This window comes from Leptodactylus fuscus, chromosome 7 (assembly GCF_031893055.1).
Source record: "Leptodactylus fuscus isolate aLepFus1 chromosome 7, aLepFus1.hap2, whole genome shotgun sequence".
Taxonomy (NCBI): Eukaryota; Metazoa; Chordata; class Amphibia; order Anura; family Leptodactylidae; genus Leptodactylus; species Leptodactylus fuscus.
In genome coordinates, this window is record NC_134271.1 from 145227422 (window position 1) to 145242371 (window position 14950).

At 39.9% G+C, this 14950-nt stretch overlaps 1 protein-coding gene across 1 annotated transcript in view; it reads left to right on the top strand.

The window, feature by feature from the left end:
* LOC142214622 (Fc receptor-like protein 5) overlaps window positions 1–14950 on the top strand; it is an 89857-nt gene that overhangs the window by 16090 nt on the left and 58817 nt on the right. The gene's annotated exons all lie outside the window — the stretch shown is intronic.

Sequence of the window (14950 nt, forward strand, 5' to 3'; positions counted from 1 at the left end):
AAATTTAGCTAAATTGTGTAAAATCCTTTTAAATAATATATTTTACCATCTAAACTGTTAAAGGAGTATTCTAGGACTTTGATATTGATGTGCTAATTTATTATAGGTCATCAATATCATATTTGTGGAAGTCCAACACCAAGCACCCACATCAATGTAACACCAGAACTATAAAATACTATCAGGAGGACTCGTCTTCGCACGGGTATATTTAATTTTTTGTTTGTGTAGTGGCCCCATAAGAATTGCCCAGTTTTGCACTGGTGTATTTTGTATATCATTTGTGTGTGTCATAAGCGTCATGCGATCATGTGTATCTCATTTCATACATCAGTGAAAAACCTGCGATCGGTTGTTATGGAGACCTGGAGTAAAACTGTGTGTACGTGACTGTTAGGATTGTGCAGCAGGTGCGGCCATGATATGGGCGTCGCTACCTGTTCCACTGCACAATCCAGCACTGCAAGGGTTAATCTCCCTTGCAGCTGCCTGGCGTGGTCGACTGTTTGACGGACTGGGGTGTCGAACAATGTACTGTGTGCTGACTTGTGTAACTAATCCTACAGCGTGTGGTACTATGTGCAGACGCACATATCTAATCCCCTGGTATTGTGTAAAGACGTGTGTAGCTAATCCTCCGGCATGTGGAACTATGCGCAGATGTGCGTTTCTAATGCTGCGGAATGTGTGACTGTGAAATAGACGCACGTATCTAATCCTCCGGCGTGTGGAACTGTGTGCAGATGCGCATATCTAATCCTCTGGCGTGTGATATTGTGTGTTGACCTATGTATCTAATCCTCTGGCATGTGGAACTGTGTGCAGATGTGCATATCTAATCTGCTGTTTCTGCTTCGGATAGTGCTAAAGATTACCCCCCTGAACCCTTCCAAAGTCTATCCACCATGGGATAAAATACAGCCCTCTGTGGTCTCTAGGCAGATAGCCAAGCCCTTCCAAGTATAATGTGACATAATTGGGCATGCCCAGTACCCATTGCACTGAGCTTGCCAAAGACTTTCGGAAACCTGAGCGAGGATGGAGAGCTGTCCTTTACCTTATGGTGGGTGAATAATGCAGAACTGCCCGAAGTCCAAACTTCAGATTGCACTACTAATGACCTTTTCAGTTAATTTACATATTTATAAAACTCTATATATTTCTGTAACGGAGCAGCAGTATGAAATATGAAAAGCCATTTTGAAAACCTTATCACAAGCCCTACAAGGTACTGGGTTTATCTTTATATCCAATTTTGGGAAGACAGACTCCATTTATGATGAAGAAATCCATTCTTCCCATTCTTCAAATTAGGACCAGACTGTCCAAAGAGAAGTACAGAGGCAGCGCTCACCCAAAAAGACTTTATTTGGTAACAGCACAACGCGTTTCGAGCCAATCTTGCTCTTTCTCAAGTACATATAGATAACCTTAAAATTACTCAAATACAACAATAAGTAGAAAAAAATATAGACAAAAGGATAAATATTACACTAAAATGTCAGATGGTTGAACCCATATATACGTAAAATCTTTTCAATACCAAACATTGAAGCTTATAGAAACCAAAGACTCATATACAGATGAGTCACAGACAGATCACACATAATCATGTATATATATACACTCACCGGCCACTTTATTAGGTACACCTGTCCAACTGCTCGTTAACACTTAATTTCTAATCAGCCAATCACATGGCGGCAACTCAGTGCATTTAGGCATGTAGACATGGTCAAGACAATCTCCTGCAGTTCAAACCGAGCATCAGTATGGGGAAGAAAGGTGATTTGAGTGCCTTTGAACGTGGCATGGTTGTTGGTGCCAGAAGGGCTGGTCTGAGTATTTCAGAAACTGCTGATCTACTGGGATTTTCACGCACAACCATCTCTAGGGTTTACAGAGAATGGTCCGAAAAAGAAAAAACATCCAGTGAGCGGCAGTTCTGTGGGCGGAAATGCGTTGTTGATGCCAGAGGTCAGAGGAGAATGGCCAGACTGGTTCGAGCTGATAGAAAGGCAACAGTGACTCAAATAGCCACCCGTTACAACCAAGGTAGCCAGAAGAGCATCTCTGAACGCACAGTACATCGCACTCTGAGGCAGATGGGCTACAGCAGCAGAAGACCACACCGGGTGCCACTCCTTTCAGCTAAGAACAGGAAACTGAGGCTACAATTTGCACAAGCTCATTGAAATTGGACAATTGAAGATTGCAAAAACGTTGCCTGGTCTGATGAGTCTCGATTTCTGCTGCGACATTCGGATGGTAGGGTCAGAATTTGGCGTCAACAACATGAAAGCATGGATCCATCCTGCCTTGTATCAACGGTTCAGGCTGGTGGTGGTGGTGTCATGGTGTGGGGAATATTTTCTTGGCACTCTTTGGGCCCCTTGGTACCAATTGAGCATCGTTGCAACGCCAAAGCCTACCTGAGTATTGTTGCTGACCATGTCCATCCCTTTATGACCACAATGTACCCAACATCTGATGGCTACTTTCAGCAGGATAATGCAATGCCATGTCATAAAGCTGGAATCATCTCAGACTGGTTTCTTGAACATGACAATGAGTTCACTGTACTCCAATGGCCTCCACAGTCACCAGATCTCAATCCAATAGAGGAGCATCTTTGGGATGTGGTGGAACGGGAGATTCGCATCATGGATGTGCAGCCGACAAATCTGCGGCAACTGTGTGATGCCATCATGTCAATATGGACCAAAATCTCTGAGGAATGCTTCCAGCACCTTGTTGAATCTACGCCACGAAGAATTGAGGCAGTTCTGAAGGCAAAAGGGGGTCCAACCCGTTACTAGCATGGTGTACCTAATAAAGTGGCCGGTGAGTGTATATACATATATATATATATATATATATATATATATATATATATATATATATATATATATATACTTATATACACACACATTCCCATCTATATATACTCATTTTCATGCCAGACAGATTACACAGTGGCTAGTCAATCCAAAAACTTGTAAATAGGTATATTACAGTAGAGACTGGCTTGACTAGAAACAGGAGGATGCTCACCTCACTCCAAAACTCCAATCTGAATTTATAAACCCATCCTATTCAAAGCAATAAGGAGTAGACAACTAAATATGAGCAGAGGAATAAGAGGTCAGCTTACCTTCCCACAGTGGATACTGGGTGTAAAAATAAGGAAGCTGTCAGCTCCTATTTATGGGAAGTAGCTGCAGGAATCAGCTGATAGAGAACAGCTGATAGAGATACTGGGCTTCATACATGCTACAGAGAGGATATGTAGGTAAACACTCCCGGACATGTGGAGACAGCGTAGCATGCAGTAGACTCTCCTGAGCACCAGGTGGACTAATGTCCCAAACTAAATGGAGACATCAGCTGGGCTCCCGAGACTGTCCCGACCAAACAACCAGGCAGACAGAGTTCGAGTCCAGACACGGTCACCCAAGGTGCCCAACACAATCCTGTTTCTAGTCAAGCCATTCTCTACTGTAATGTGCCCATTTACAAGTTTTTGGATTGACTAGCCACTGTGTAACCTGTCTGGCATGAAAATGAGTATATAGATGGGCATGTGTGTATATATGTGTATATATATATATATATATATATATATATATATATATATATATATGATTATGTGTGATCTGTCTGTGACTCATCTGTGTATGAGTCTTTGGTTTCTATAAGCTTCAATGTTTGGTATTGAAAAGATTTTACGTATATATGGGTTCAACCATCTGACATTTTAGTGTAATATTTATCCTTTTGTCTATTTTTTTCTACTTATTGTTGTATTTGTGTAATTTTAAGGTTATCTATATGCACTTGAGAAAGAGCAAGATTGGCTGGAAACGCGTTGTGCTGTTACCAAATAAAGTTTTTTTGGGTGAGCGCTGCCTCTGTACTTCTCTTTGGAGAGTCTGGTCCTAATTTGCTGAAATCCTTACGTCATCCTGACAGCCTTTTCAGCTGCTGAATGTTCCATTTGATTGTGCCTAAAGGTTGTTGTGTCTCACACAACCTGCCAAGGTGAGAGGCCATCCTGTTTTCATCTTATATTTCCATTCCATTTATTGAAATTACTGCACTAGGGTCGGCTCGGCGCCCTGTTTTTCTTTTTTTTTATTCTTCCCATTCTTTTCTAATGTTAAGTATTTATTACACCAAGCTGGGGTCTCAAAATTTGATTCTATACAACTTGATATAAATCAGATATTTTTCCAAACCATGTAAAGCAACGTTGCAGCCAAATATTCCTATAAGGGAGGTCCTATTTATCTGTCCTGTTGTGAAGAGGTAAACTGTTTTGTGTTATGTTTCCATGTGATTTCTTCTTTGTAACCTTAGTGGTGGTACATAAGTCCCCAGATCTGGTAATATCTCTGTGTGAATGTTCTATTACTGCTTCTTATTTCTTTCTTTCCTCATTAGGCTGGCCACCTAATGCTCTATTTTCCTACTATTTCTTGTCTTACCATCTGGGAACCATATACTAACACTAAGGAACTGTTCACATTAACATGGATTTATAAAGTGTTTTTTGTATATTTACCTGCAGTAGTGGAGTTGCACTGGGTGTGTCCGCCCTGATCTTATAAGAGGCAAGTCTGCAGCAACTCCAGGGTTTTATAGGGAAAACTGCAGAGTATTATGGGAAATGTCTAAGGTATAAAATGATTCCAATTCCCAGAAAGCTGGGTGTGTGTTGGTGAAGTTCACATGATGAATTGTTTGTGAGACTACAGCAGCCTGAGGTACAAGGTGTTTGTTGTATGCATTATGGAAATTTTCTGAAGAATTATTATTTTTTGTTAAAACTGGACTTCCTGAAATAAACTCCTTGGATTCTTTTCATCATTCAAGACCTGATTGTTTTTTTGAAAAATCCCATGCTTCACATATGGTGTCAGAAGTGGGATGATTTTTGGAGTATTGCTGTAAGTACTCAAGCCTAAAGAAACAAGGGAGTTATGTACAAGACACGTTCCTGGCGTATTAATGCAAAGCCGCCAACTAAGTCTGCAAAGCGAACTGTTGCAAGGAAACTAGTGAATATGGAAAGTCAAGGTGTCAGACAGAGAGCACTGCTAGAGGAGGATGCAGAAGTGCAAGGAGCCACAGCTGCTCCATTAACTCCAAGTGTTGCTGAGCCTTCTGAAAAGACTTTACCAGAGAGCATTGCTGACCTTATGAAATGGTTAACTGTGCAGCAGATCAATGCAGAAAAAAGGCAAATGGAGGAAGCCAGGAGAAATTGCGAGGAATTGCGACGTCAGGATGAACGCTGGAGGGAGCTGTTTCAAACCCTGAGACCGCCTGTTGCTTGGAAAGACCCTCGCATGACTAAACTTTCTCCAGAAGATGATATTGAAGCCTATTTATCCACATTTGAAAGAATTGCACATACCTGTCAGTGGCCTAAGGAACAGTGGGTGGTAAGACTGGCGCCATATCTTACTGGACAAGCCCAACTGGCATATAGCCACATGAACATGAATGATGCAAATAACTATGACTTGGTTAAAGAGACTATTCTAAGGCGATATGACATCAGTGAGGAAACCTACAGACAGAGGTTCAGAGAACTCAAGTACAGCTACACTGATGGTCCAAGAGAAGTCTTTACTCGCCTGCAAGACTTATACATGAAATGGATGAAACCAGACAACAAGACGACTGAGCAGATTAGTGAAGCAATCATACTTGAACAATTTTTACAAATTCTTCCAGCTGATGTTCTTGCTTGGGTTAAAAAACATCGGCCCAAAAATGCTGACAAAGCTATTTCTTTGGCAGAGGACTTTATCCTAGCAAAGAGAGACTTAAGCAGGTCTGCAACTGGCCCAGCCAAACCATTCAGAACTTTCTCTGGAGGGAGAGGTCAAGAAGCCAGAAGTCCATTACAAACTGTCACCAGTGAAAAAATGTGCTATATTTGCCAAGAAAAGGGACACATAGCTAAATTTTGCCCCAGGAAAAGCACTAAAGGCACAAAGTCTGGATTGTTTTTTGCTAGCAGTGACTTCATGCTGCCAATCCAAGTTAATGGACAGAACGTGGATGCTTTGCTTGATTCTGGCAGTAAACTAAGCTTGGTAAAGGAGAACCTAATAACTCAGAAGATGGACTCTCCCAAAGTGCCAATTACTTGTGTTCATGGAGATACAAAAAAATACTCCACATCAAATATTGACCTGCAGTTGGATGAAAAATGTTTTACTATGCCAGTAGTTGTTGTTCCAGAACTACAAGTCCCAGTGATCCTTGGAAGAACCACACCCGGATTCAAAGATTTGCTAATGGGGAAAAGCCAGCTGTCTGCTGTGACTACCAGAGCTAAAGCAAAGGCACACAAGAGAGGTGAGACTTTGGAGGACATTTTCCCATTCCATGAGGACATCATGGAGCCGCCATCATCAAAGCCTCTGAGAGTTCCAGGACAGCAGGATGTCTCTAGGAGAAGAGTTTCCCTGGATGGCAAGTATAAAAATGCTGACTTGTGGGACACTGATATTGCATTTGAACAAAAACAGGACATTGACTTATATGCATTGTATGAACACGGTTTAACTAACAGTAAAGTGGTTGCAGAAAGTGGTAAGCAGCTTGTTACACCCTATTATCTGGTGGAAAACAATATTTTATATAGAGTGTGTAGTCACCCAAAAACAGGAGAACAAGTGCAACAGTTAGTTGTGCCAAAAATGTTTAGACCAGAAATTTTGAAATTAGCGCATGATATTCCTGTTGCTGGACATTTGGGTTATAAAAGAACTTTGGCCAGAGTACTCTATCGGTTCTATTGGCCTGGAGTTTATGATGAGATCACTACTTACTGTCGTAGTTGCCCAATATGTCAGTACACTGCTTCAGCTCCTCCCAAAGCAGAGCTTATACCCTTACCAATAATTGATGAACCATTTAATACTGTGGATATGGATATTATCGGTCCACTAGAAAGAAGTTCCAAAGGTAACCGTTTCATTCTTACAATTGTTGATTACTGTACCAAGTATCCTGAAGCCATACCTATGCGCACAGTTACTGCTAAAAGAGTTGCAGAGGAAATTTTGAAGGTGTTTAGCAGGGTTGGATTACCTAAGCAAATCCTTACTGATCAGGGGAGTAACTTTACATCTTCCTTTCTGTTAGAAGTTTATAAGCTTCTTGGTATACAGCCTCTCAGGACTACCCCTTATCATCCACAAACTGATGGGTTGACTGAACGGTATAACCAAACCTTGAAAAACATGCTTAGGAAATTTGCACATAACGATCCAAAACTGTGGGACAAATGGTTGCCCTTTCTATTATTTGCCTATCGTGAGGTTCCACAAGAGTCTACAGGGTTTAGTCCTTTTGAATTGTTATATGGGAGACGACCCAGGGGACTCTTGGATGTTATTAAAGAGGTATGGGAAGGTAAAGATGGTCATCAGAAGAATGTGGTGGAACATGTATTGGAAATGAGAGAAAGATTAATGAAATTGATTAAGGTATCTCATGATAATGTCCACAAGGCAAAAGTTTACCAAAAGAAATGGTATGATCAACATGCCAAAAATAAATCGATTAAAGTTGGGGATAAGGTTCTTCTCTTACTTCCCAGCAGTGAGAATAAGTTGTTGGCCAGATGGCAAGGGCCATATAAAGTGGTTAGACAAACAGGTCCTGTTGACTTTGAAATTGAAACCCCAGATAAAAAACAAAAAAATAAGGTTTACCATGTAAATTTATTGAAACGTTGGATTGAACCAGAGGTTGGTCCTAAAGATAACACTACCTGTAATATTGTCTCAGAGTCTTCACAGGATATGTCTGAAGAAATCTATGATTTGTTGAAAAATTGTGCTCACTGGTCAGAGGTAACATTGAATCCAAAGTTATCTAAAGAGCAACATTGTGATCTGAGGAAGATTATAGGGTGCAGTTCATATATTTTTGGAAGTAAGCCTGGCCGTGTATCATTAGTTTCTCATACAATAAATACTGGAGATCATCCACCTATTAGACAGAGACCTTATCGTATACCTGAAAAATTAAAGGGTAAGGCTGAAAATGAGGTTCAAGAAATGCTTAAATTGGGAGTTATTGAACCCTCTAAAAGTCCTTGGTCATCACCTGTAGTGATGGTTGGGAAAAAAGATGGGACAATAAGATTTTGCATAGATTTTCGTAAAATTAATGCTATATCTAGTTTTGACAATTACCCAATGCCGCGTATTGATGAGCTCATAGATAGATTGGGGTGTGCAGAATATATTTCTACCCTAGATTTATGTAAGGGGTACTGGCAAATTCCACTTGATGAGAAATCAAAAGAAAAAACTGCCTTTGTGATGCCTAATGGTTTGTATCAGTTCAGAAACATGCCATTTGGTCTTCATGGTGCTCCAGCCACGTTTCAAAGAGCCATGGACTTACTCTTGAAGGATCATACGGAGTACAGTGCTGCTTATTTAGATGATGTGGTAATCTTTAGCAAATCATGGGAAGAGCACTTGTATCACTTGGAAAAGGTGATAACTGAAATTGGGAAAGCAGGATTTACAATTAATCCACGTAAATGTGCTTTGGGATTCCAAGAAACAAAGTACCTTGGGTTTATTGTGGGTAGTGGTAAAGTAAGGCCAGAGATATCCAAAGTACAAGCCATTCAATCTGCGACTATTCCAGCCACAAAGAAAGAGGTCAGATCCTTTTTAGGTCTTGTTGGCTATTATAGACGTTTTATTCCAAACTTTGCTACTATCGTTGCTCCCTTAACCGACCTAACTAAAAAAAACAGTAGAGAGGACGTGATATGGACAAGAGAATGTGATTTAGCTTTTGAACAAATAAAATAAATTTTGTGTAAAGAACCAGTCTTACAAAGCCCAAACTTTGACAAACCATTTATTGTACAGACGGATGCATCTGAGGTGGGACTTGGGGCAGTCCTGAGTCAAGAGATTAATGGTGAGGAACACCCTATTCTTTATCTAAGTAGGAAACTTTTTCCCCGTGAACAAAAGTATTCTACAATCGAGAAGGAAGGGCTGGCGATAAAGTGGGCATTGGAGGCATTACGCTATTATTTATTAGGAAGAGAGTTTACTTTAGTGACGGATCATCATCCCCTCACTTGGATTCATACCATGAAGGACAAAAATGCCAGAATAACTAGATGGTATTTAGCATTACAGCCATTTAAATTTGAGATACAACATCGGTCAGGGTCCAAGCACCAAAATGCCGATCATTTGTCTAGGTATGGTGCTGAAGTGAAAGCTGTCTGAAGAAGGACAAGCTTCTTCTTAAGGGGGGAGGAATGTGAAGAGGTAAACTGTTTTGTGTTATGTTTCCATGTGATTTCTTCTTTGTAACCTTAGTGGTGGTACATAAGTCCCCAGATCTGGTAATATCTCTGTGTGAATGTTCTATTACTGCTTCTTATTTCTTTCTTTCCTCATTAGGCTGGCCACCTAATGCTCTATTTTCCTACTATTTCTTGTCTTACCATCTGGGAACCATATACTAACACTAAGGAACTGTTCACATTAACATGGATTTATAAAGTGTTTTTTGTATATTTACCTGCAGTAGTGGAGTTGCACTGGGTGTGTCCGCCCTGATCTTATAAGAGGCAAGTCTGCAGCAACTCCAGGGTTTTATAGGGAAAACTGCAGAGTATTATGGGAAATGTCTAAGGTATAAAATGATTCCAATTCCCAGAAAGCTGGGTGTGTGTTGGTGAAGTTCACATGATGAATTGTTTGTGAGACTACAGCAGCCTGAGGTACAAGGTGTTTGTTGTATGCATTATGGAAATTTTCTGAAGAATTATTATTTTTTGTTAAAACTGGACTTCCTGAAATAAACTCCTTGGATTCTTTTCATCATTCAAGACCTGATTGTTTTTTTGAAAAATCCCATGCTTCACACCTGTCTCCAATAATTCAATTATACGATGTAAGCAAATAGCACAAAGACAGGGGAAGGTAATTCTCTAAAACATGTAGTAATAAAAGCTTCTTATAATTTTTAAAAATACATTTTAAAATATTCTTTTTTTCAGACAATATTGGGTATACCCGGCAGAATATAATCCGTCTGACATTATCTGGATGTGTATTAGTGGTTACTGCACTATTTGTCTTCTATCATATAAAATGGATGAAGTCTATGGAGTCAACAGACCACCCTACAACATAATGAAGGATGGAGCTACAAGACTGAAGAACATCCGCCATACATAGATAAGGATATGCTGCCAAATATATACCTGCAGTCCTGTCTACCACCCCTCATACTCACATAAGTAATTTTGATGGTTTTTGAAGCATTGGCTTATCTCCTTAGGACACACCCTTCATAATTGTAAAAATATAACAGTAAACAAATATATCCCTTGCTATGGTAGACTGGACTCTGAAGAAATTAAATGTGAAATCTAAAGACGACTGAATAATAATAGCAATAATAATTATTAACTGCTATAAAGACGGAGACTAATCCCCTATTATTACTCAGTACCCACCATCACCAGAGGTACCGGGAAGAGCTGGACACAATCCAGTATGCTATCACATAGTATGGAAAACATTAGATTTGTGTAATTGAACAAGGCATGTACTTGTGATGAATTTTGCACACTTCCAGCTGATGCCAGTGAATAGATCTGCATTGAAGACAGAGATGCCACAGTTGCTGTCTGCCTGTGCATCATGTTCCATACTATACTGCTACTGCAGGTGCTACTACTCCTACTGCTGGTCAGTCATGTTCCATACTGTACTGCCACCGTTACCACCACCACACAGATGGGTATCATCTCCTCTGTCGTCTGTCATGTTCTGTACTTTACTGCTGCCACCACTGCTACCAACCTCCAAACATATGGACATCATCCCCTACCTTGTAAACCATATTTTATACCGTTCTGCTTCTATTGCCTGCTCGCTGCCACATTTTTCCTTGAAAATTATAGTATTGTTGCTACCACCAAAGTGTGATACTTTTTGGAGTGCTTGTAATAGTCCTTGCTTCATATGTGTGCATAAACACCAATAGGCATCCAAAGAGGGATCATTTTTTGGACCTGTTTCAAATTTTTGAAAGTGTATACAATGCATTGTGTGTTATTAAACAGGCTGTTTGTTACCACTGGCTACAATCCATTTACCCGCAGTCATATCTGTTGCTTGGACATTAATAAGGCTGTTTTTGCATTAAAGAGCTAGAAAGACATTGAATGGAGTCCTGGGAGAGTCATTTTCAGGGCTATTTGACAATTTGGTCAAGAACAAGTTTATTTGAATCAAAACAATTCTCATCAATGGCCGAGGATGGAGCCATATTTGATTTCCTCGGCATTGAGTGATTTCATAATGTATTTCCTCTACTCTATGTGAATGACACTATTCACATGACCGATATTTTGACAGTTCATTTTTACGGACCATCAAAATATAGATCATGTCCTATTTTTGTCCGTTTCCTCCATAGACTGAAATCTAAAGGACATTTGTTAAAACGGGGGCCCAACGGGTGCAAGACAACTTGGTGACATGAATGTAGCCTAATATGTGATGAAATGGAAAGTTCCTGAACACTGATGTCTGAACATAACTGTGTAGGAGGAATCTGTTCTTGGTATCCAGATGGTTGTAGATACTGTAGACCTTGAATACATTGTGTTGGGAGGTGATAGCTTGTTCCGTACATAATGAAGTTGTAGGATCTACCGATATATTTCTCTTTACTTCCCGTTTATGCTGCTTTTGCTGGGCTTGTGGTTTTATAATTAAGAGTGATAAGAGGTTACAGAAGTAGATATTTCAAGAGTCAATATGTGGTAAGTTTGTTTCCTGAGATTGTAGCACTGGGTTCATGTAAAAGATAAGATGTCTGATCCCCTGGTGGCTTTAAACTTGGTCTGCACACAAGAAAGATAGGAGATAGATAGATAGATAGATAGATAGATAGATAGATAGATAGATAGATAGATAGAGAAATATGGCAGCACTCCAGCAATAAATTAAGAAAACTGTGGGTTTATTCCAAGCAGTGCAATGTTTCGGTCCTTAACAGAACCCTTTTCAAGCAACACTATGAAGGATACCATCGATTTAAATACCAACCATAATTGTACACTGTCTAATCACAATCAATCCATTATATAAAATGTCAGTGTAATACAATATCAAAGCACACAATAGTGGACAGAGATTAAAGTGCAAAGTCACATAAAGTGCATGCGTTGCTTGTTGTGGGCATGCTCTGTGCAACGGGCATTGTTTTTGGAAAGGGAAGAGGTCAGCTGTGGCTATCACCTATTGTGAATGGTTTAATTCTATGTAATCTGTGTTCTATATATTGTAAACCTTCTCTATTACTTTCCATATAATTCTTCTGACCAGTTTCAAAGTTTCAAAGATTCTCAAAATTTTCATATCAATAACCCATAAGCCCAAGGTGATAGCTATAAGATCCAAAAGAATCTAAAAATGACCAATAATATCAATAATTGTTTCACCATAGATGTGAAGCCTGAGACAACGCCACATGACATGTATGAGATCCACATCTGGTTCTTTCCATCTCAGACAACCATAATGGGTTGAATCTTCACAATCTTCTATAGAATGCCGAATGCTAATCTAGAGGGCGGTGTACAGAGTGCACTGTTCTCCTAATTACATCCTGGAGAATAGATTTGCATATTTTTTTACCGAGAATGCTATTTAGGCAAAGTATGAAAAAAGCAAAAATAGAATCAGAATGCCATTTCTAAAAACATATATTAAAATGACAATGAAAGTTGGACAAAAGCCAAAAATTGATTAAAAGCCAAATTTTTGCTTTTCTTATTAAGGGAAATAAAATTTTCCACCAAAAAAAAAAAGCGAAGAAATTCAAATGAACCTACTTGTTTCCCCATGGTAGGCTGGAATGACATTCTGAATTACATCTCATGACATTTTTCATGCATAGACATCTAAAATTTTGACACTTTGTTTTTCACATACATTTGACAAATCCGTGGATGCTGCCACTGGACTGAGCCATTGCAACTGACCGGAGAGGAATTTCATACTCAGGAATATCTTTAATTTGAAGCAAGTTCTTAGGCAGGCATACAGTGAATTGTGATCTTGCATATACTTGTTTTCAAATCCCTTCAGAAGTCAAGTAGTTTGGCTTAAGCAAATACTGTATTTTGGCAGCATTCCCTCGAATTTTGGACAGTTCTTTGTCGAATCGTTGTTTCATGTCCTTCTCCGACCCTCCAGCTTACTCTCCTTCCGCCCACCTTCTAACATTTTCCTTCCCGAACAAAACTGACCGAACTAAAACACCTGAGGCAACGGCAGAGCAGAGAAGACCGCGCGTGCGCGAGAGAGAGACAGAGATCATCGGAGAGGCTGATGCTACTGAACGAAATGTAAGCGCCTGAGGCACAGAGAGAGACCGTCATCTGTATTGCGGCACGTGCAGCAGTGGCAATGACTTCATGCTAGAAGCGAAGCGAGAAACGGTAGCTCGTCTAGCATTTTATACTTTGCCGGTTTCTCGTTCGGCATTGTATAGAATGCCTAGGCAATATGTGAGATGACGAATCATTTCATAGATTGCCAGCTAGTTTTAGGCATTTCATACTTTGCGGGTAACATATATATATTTCCCATTTTGTCTTTGTGGGTCACATTCGGAGATGATTTCATCTGTGGGATCTGGTATTCTGATAGATGACAGCTGAGACATCAGATGATTCTTGAGGAGCTCTGACTTGTTGTTTATCCTTGGAGTTTACTACAGCATAGACAACGTCCTAATGGAAGAAGAACATAGATTTATTAGACAAGCAGAATAAATCTAGAGATATAAAGTGTTCCAGTAATTGTGGGGGATTATAATGTCTGTTGGAAAGTTATGAGTCTCATAAATATTCAAGACAAGAAACAGATGGAAGATCTACTTGTGCTTCACTTTATCCACCATATCTTCTATCCCAATCTCTACCTTTAACTATGATCCAAAATGTTTTGTTATGAGCTAGAACTACAGCAGGTTCACCGATGGAAAGGACTAAAGTGCTCAGAAATAAATCTGATCCCCCTCATCCTGCCTAGAAGTAAGCAAATATCTGCAAAATTAATATATTGATAATACTTTTTCTTAAAAAACCCCAAAACATTGAAATCTATGGCTAGTGGGCTTATGCACATTGATCAATATGTATACTAAGAACCTCATGTTTGGCATTGTAAAATTTGCTGAGAAGCACTAGATCAGTGTACAAAAGTTTCCAGAAAAGTTGTTTTTGAAGCGTATTTATTTTTTTGTACAAAATTCTTTCAATCTTCTTCAAGGTTCTCTCCTTTAACGGCAATACACTTGTCAAATCTCGTCTGCCATTGTTCAAAACATTTTTCAAAGTCATCTATTTGATGTGTGCAAGCGCCTCCATCGTTTTCCTCTTCACCTCCTCCACGTCGGCGAAACGCTTCCCCTTGAGGTTCCTCTTCATTCGTGGGAATAAAAAAAAAGTCACTGGGAGCCATATCGGGTGAATAGGGTGGGTGGGGCAAGACAGCCATGCCGTTTCTTGCCATGTATGTGGTCACCGAGATGGCGGTGTGGGCTGGGCATTGTCATAGTGGAAAAACCAATGACTAGACTGCCACATTTCGGGCCTTTTTCGCAGCACACTGTTGCGCAACCTCTTGAGAACCCCCAAGTAAAAAACCTGGTTGATAGTCTGACCTGCTGCAATGAATTCCAAGTGCACAATCCCTTTTGCATCGAAAAAAAACAAATAACCATTGTCTTCATATTGGACGTCACTTGACGAGCCTTTTTGGTGCGGGGCGAGGATGGTGTCTTCCAGTGGCTTGATTGTTGTTTGGTTTCCGGGTTGTAAGCATAGCACCAAGACTCATCTCCAGTAATAATT